Below are 6,000 nucleotides of genomic sequence, written 5' to 3'. Positions count from 1 at the left end.
CTGAGAAAAAAACTTCATCGTTTGTTCAGCCCTTGTTAGGCATCGGAGCACTTAGGGATGCCAAGGGAGGAGGTAGTTTATACTGCCGTGACCACATACATCAGCAGTGTAGAAGAACCTTGAGGATAAAGAAATGAAACGTGCTTCACAAACAATTAAGTTACCAAACGGGAGGTATTCAGACCCGTCGAGCTCCTCGATTCACTGAACATGGCAGATTTACAGTACTGTAAAGCAGTAAAAAAATGCTCTTGTAGCACTTGGAAAAAGCATTTATGACAGAATATAATCATGTACAGGGGTGATTACCAAAGGATGTTTCTGTGCTTGCTCACTTTGCGGTAACTTGCTTGTACCCTGAGATACACAGCAGCAGCCAACTAGCAATGTATAAATGCAGTAAGTGAGAAAAATAAAGTCAGAAAGAAAGTGTAGACACCTGGTAAATCAGAAGCACACATTTGGTAACAAGGTAAAGGTGGCTTTGGGTCATGTAGACCATCATAAGATGATTTATGAATTGCCAGCATGATGTGTCTGTGAACAACGTGTTGCGATCTGGCACGTGTCAGAAGCATTTCCAATAGAGACACGGAGGCAGGAGTGCCATGGAAGGCAGCGGTGTGACCACGTGTACCATTGTATGCAAAAGTCCATCACTCGTACTCGAAAAAAGGTAAAGTAAAATTGTAATAACTTGATTCTAGTGTGTTTAAAGAAATGGTGATCCAAGCTTTTGAGCTTGGCTCATGAAGCCTAATAAAACAAATGGAGTGGAAATATGATTGCTGTCTACTCCATCCAATCAGGGAACAATGGGAATAGGCAACATAAAGAGGAAAAAGAAAACTTTAAGCTTACAAACCATATTGATATAATAATAATTATAAGCTGGCCATTGATACCTTCGAATGAAAAAGTTTCTCATCACTAGCAGCTGGAATCAGGTTCCAGAATTGCCTTGCCATGAAAGCAAATGAAACTTAAAAAAAAAATAGCTTGCAAGAGCACTCTGCAAATTTATGGAACGCCTTACATAACAAGGTGTCTGTGTTGGTAGGCTGGACACAACAAACAAACAAGGCCTTTCTACTCCTGAGATCTTAATATCATGAAAGAGAAAAAAATAGGGGGCATTAAGGATCAGAAAAACCTGCTGGTATGGACATCTGTCTGGTAATGCCATTGACTAGCAAGGGAAGCTGCTGGGTCTAAGACAATGACTGCATCAATGAGAAAGGCTTCTGGATCTCTCTCTCTTCCTGCAAGCAGTTAAATAATTGATTGATCAGTCCTCAAAGTTGGAATTTTCATTTGGGGGTAGGCCAACACAATGCTGTAGGAACATATATGAAGGGACCTCATAAGGTCATCTTGTATGTCAAGGCCTACTGCTTGTAGTAATAGCGCTCTCTTCCACAGTGGGATGAAGGCAATAAGAAACCCCATTTTTCTTTGGGCCAAGCAGTAGTGCATAACAATAAGTATACATCATTTATCTGAGACTTGCTAAAGCTCTGCTAAGGCCTTTTGCAATCTAATACAAATGTTTAAATAAACACAAATAGCAAAATAGTATGAAGTAGATATTGTCTGCTGAAAATGTAACAAAAAAGCGACATTGGATGCACTCACCACAAAGGGTTATGGATCATGGACTTTTTGTTTTTTGAAGAAGCAAACTTGCCGATTTAAAGTTTCTCAGGACCAGATTTTTCCATACTGCTCAGCATCCAGAATCAGAGAAAGTTTCAACTGGTCTCCTTTATGAATGTGTGCTGCCTTTGCTTAGACACTGAAATAAGTTGGTTTTTTTTTTTTCAGACTACACCTTTGACCCCTGAATGGGAGCTGAGCACATACAAACATCAAACTGTATGGGAGCAATCTGTACCCCAGCTCACCCATATGATGATACAGTTTATGCACACGCAGTTGGACTGCCCAGCCACCACTCATTGCAGGGATCTATTGGAATGGGCCCTTCCTGAAGAGGGAAGGGACTTATGAGTTTTCTAGACTGGAAACGTCTTAAAAAATAGTGCAATAGAATGGCATAAATAAATATGTAAATTTGCTGATCTACAGCTTATTTTTTATACCACAATAGTCTACCAAGCCAGTATACTCTATTGGGTAGGTCTGTGGTATAGCTGTACTGGAACAGCAAGAAAAGTAGGCTTTCTGTTGTGTAGACTTGGCTTTATATTTTTATTTATTCAATTCTACCCTGAAGCTTACACAAAAAGAGGACTAAAACTGAAATGCCACTGATTGTTTTTAACTTGTGCACATTGAATGTCACACAAGAAGAGATTACTAGTTCAGGAGAAGATATCCTTCCATGCAGGAGCTTATTGCTAGCACTGTTTTGAAGCCTATGTTTGCTTTCTGTAAAATCCAACAGAATGAGGCAATAGGAATAGCCTGGATCACTGTACTTCTGAAATAAAATAAGGACCTGAGTGATTGCAACTCAGCTAACAAGCACCTTAATACTTGCCAAGGAAAGCCTGAGTAACATTTTGGGATAGTGTTAGATTCACTTATATCACTGCTTAACTTGCAAGCTCGAATCAGGATTGATTTCAGCTTCACTAACTGACTGATTTTAAAGTAAATATCACAGTCATTTTTGCCTTTGAGAAGCAGATTTAAAAAAAGGCAAACCTGGCATTTGTTGTGTCACTAAGCACAGTGTAGCTTAGCGAGGTAGTTTGTTTTTTCTCGTTTTTAACTCCCATCAACTATGGAACATGTGGACTTCAGCTATTTGTTAAAAAAAACATTCAAGCCCTTTTACCACATTGTGATCTCTTTACTTCGGAAAAGAGCAGTGCAGGGCTTTCCAGGTTTAGCTTCCAGGCATAAACAAACTCAGTTGGCTGAATCTATTCAGGAGCATGTAGCATCCAGTCCAAGAAAAACATTATATTGGCCCCAACAGAAGTAGTGTCTGAATACTATTTCATTTTATTGATTGCTGCTTTTCATTTTAGCACTATCTTTTGATCATTACTTAAGTCTTCATCCAACCAGTTTTTGGCCTGGTAACCAGCAGATCAAGTTGGCAGGCTGTTGAGATTACTGTTTATGAGGCAGACGATACAATCATGTACCAAGTAAGAATGAGTGTGCAGTGTGTTGCTTCAGCTGTACTTAACTAAAGATTTTTAAAACAAATCTGACATCAGCGCTTGATGGGTTTTGTTTGCACTAAAATGAGGTGGCAAGGGTAGGCGTGAATGTGGTTTGTAGATGAAATATTCACCTAACAAAGAGACAAAGAGGAAACTGGGACATGAAGTTCTCCCAGAGATCTCCTATGTACTGCTAAAAAGTAGAACTAAATGGTGTTTTCAAAGTCTCTAAATTAGCCTTCTCCCAGTGAAGCCAGCGGTAAAATTCCCAGTGGTTGCAAAGGATATCAGGTTAGGTCACTACTCTTTAGGCCACCGAAGATCCTACCTTTTTTATTATTATTATTTCTTTCTGTCCCCAGTGTTGTACTCGTGTCCTCTGGACTTCAAACTTGCTTCCTGCTTCCCTGAGGCTGCGTCATCACCGTGCTGTGCTGGCTCACAGGTGGCCTCCACTTCGGTGCAGCCACAGATTTCCCCAGCTGTGAGGAAAGGGCGGGCTTGCATTTTTGCTGGTGCCTCCATATAGTCTGGTTGTGCTCTCTGGATTGAATTCCCTGATGTTAAAATACAGATAATGGCACTTCCTTGCCTACATGGATTATGTAGATTCCTCAAGCTTTCTAGGGATAAAAGCCAAAAAGTAATGTAACAGGTGATGTCTTGCTGCATATTTTATCTACTGGCATAGAACCATTACTCCATTATTCAGAAAAATGGAGACAGAGACAAGAAAAACAAATTAAAAGCAAAGTAAAAAGCACTATTAATAATAATGAAAAAAATGAAATGGCATATGACCTGATTTCTAAACAAAAAAAATCCCTGCAGATACACAAACCACTACATTAAATATGATTCTCTGTATGATTAAATGAGCTTCTCTTCACTTGCCTACCTTACTGCTTGCTTAAAGCCATTTACACGTTTTCTGGTCTGCACATACTTACCCAGAATATGAGAAGGGACTACTCAGTGCATGCACTCTAGTAGTTCCTAGACAAACAAGTTGAAAACTGCTAGAGCATTAACTATCTGAAGAGGAGCCACAGCTGGAAATCAGTAGATGATACACAAGGGGAACCACACAGGCAAACACATACACAAATAAACATAATAGGAATCAGTAGACAAACATTCTATGTTTGGGAAAAAAAAGGGAGAGGTGTTTTTCTAGATTTGTTGATTAGGGAGAGAAATATTTCCTTACAAACTGTAATCAGGTCAGATAAAATGTAAAGTAGTACATTTGTCTCTTTTTGCTGAATCACTGTCAATGCTGTGCTGTCAGCTACATCTGGGTGAAGTTGCTGAAGGACCATCAGGATCAATCAGACACGGGGTTTCCTTCTTCTGGCAGCCTTGGTCCAGTGCTGTCTTCTACAGGCTTTTCTATTGCTTGAAGGGGAACTGAAGAAAGCACAAGAGTTTTGCTGCCTGGGAACCAAATCTAGTTGTTAAGAGCTACACTGCAGCGCTCATCTCTGCGTAGGGTTTCTCTAGATCAGCCATCACCATAGTCAAACACTGAATCAGATAAATTAAGCCAGCATGGTGCTAACCAGCCTTCGGAGTTGATACCACGCTTTATCCTTCCTATCTTGTGGCAAGTGTTGCTTATTGAGCTTACTGCATGCTCAATGATTTTCTTGTATAGTGGTTTGAGCGTCACAGTGAATGTGAGGGACGTAGCAGTTGTTGTCACCTCAAAGCATGAGAAAGCTGCACAAAGGGCTAAATCTTCCCAAACTCCCAGGGCAGCATCATCTCTTGGAGTCTGGCCTCTCACCGAGTCTGGCCTCTCAACCTCCAAGTGCGTCAGGTTTCACTCCACAAATGCAAATTTTACTTCAGTTTACATCATCTACAAGATCTGTAGGCAAAAAACTTTGCTAATGTATTGGTTTGCACTATAGATGGTGCCTTACTATTCATATGCAAAAATTAAACCCCACTGCTTGCTGTCCTTCGTGACCATGACTTTTCTTTCCCAACAGTGGCATAATGTTTCTTCTGGAGTGCCATTTACTGATTTTTTTTTTTTAAAGTGCACGTTTTTACATGAAATGATGGGGCTTGCAGTTTGCAACAAGATAAGGCAGACATATAAATGATATTTTAGTCAAAGTCACAGCTCCCAAAGTATTATTTATGCTAAGCTTTGAGATATGCTTTTTCCTTAGGGAGCCAAGCTGTTATATATTGTCTTCTTAATCTACTTGGTGTTCAGATTTCACTGCCAGCTGGAATTAAATATTAGAGATTTTCTTTGTTGTTATAGAGCTGAATTATTATAAAGATAATGATTATTGAATACTTCAGCATGCATCCTGTACTTAATCCATTTAACACACATTAAAAGGAGCCCAGATTGCAGTACCAAGAACAGGTCTGTAATTGTTCTAATCTGAAAGATGAAGAAGGTTTGAGGTAAAGAGAATTCAATTAACAAAGGCAGACCTAGATTGAAAAGATAGACTTCTTTTTTTTTCTTTATATCACCATAATAAATAATCTTCTTTGAGTATGCAGAACATATAGTTAAATATTACTGTTTCCAGAGTGTAATGCTAGTGGAGAACATAAACCTACAAGCTCTTGAAACCTTTGCATCTGTTTTTGCCCTCAGGTTGGTTGCCCTCTTCTTTTGTGCTTGAGTCCTGTTTCTCTTCATTGCCCCCATGGCTGCCCAGGGCTATTTCCAGAGTCGTACGTGCTGAACCAGAGGAAACATTTGCCAAGGCTGGCTTCTGGCTTCATGGATGCTAGCAAGCAATGCCAGTTCCTAAGTTTTAAAAAAAGGAAGACTCCCCTCTCCATGCCAAGGACAGAGCCAAGAGTGTGTGGGAGCTCCACAGTC

This window comes from Egretta garzetta, unplaced genomic scaffold (assembly GCF_000687185.1).
Source record: "Egretta garzetta isolate BGI_Z169 unplaced genomic scaffold, ASM68718v1 scaffold911, whole genome shotgun sequence".
NCBI classification, from domain to species: Eukaryota; Metazoa; Chordata; class Aves; order Pelecaniformes; family Ardeidae; genus Egretta; species Egretta garzetta.
This window is presented reverse-complemented; position numbering follows the sequence as displayed.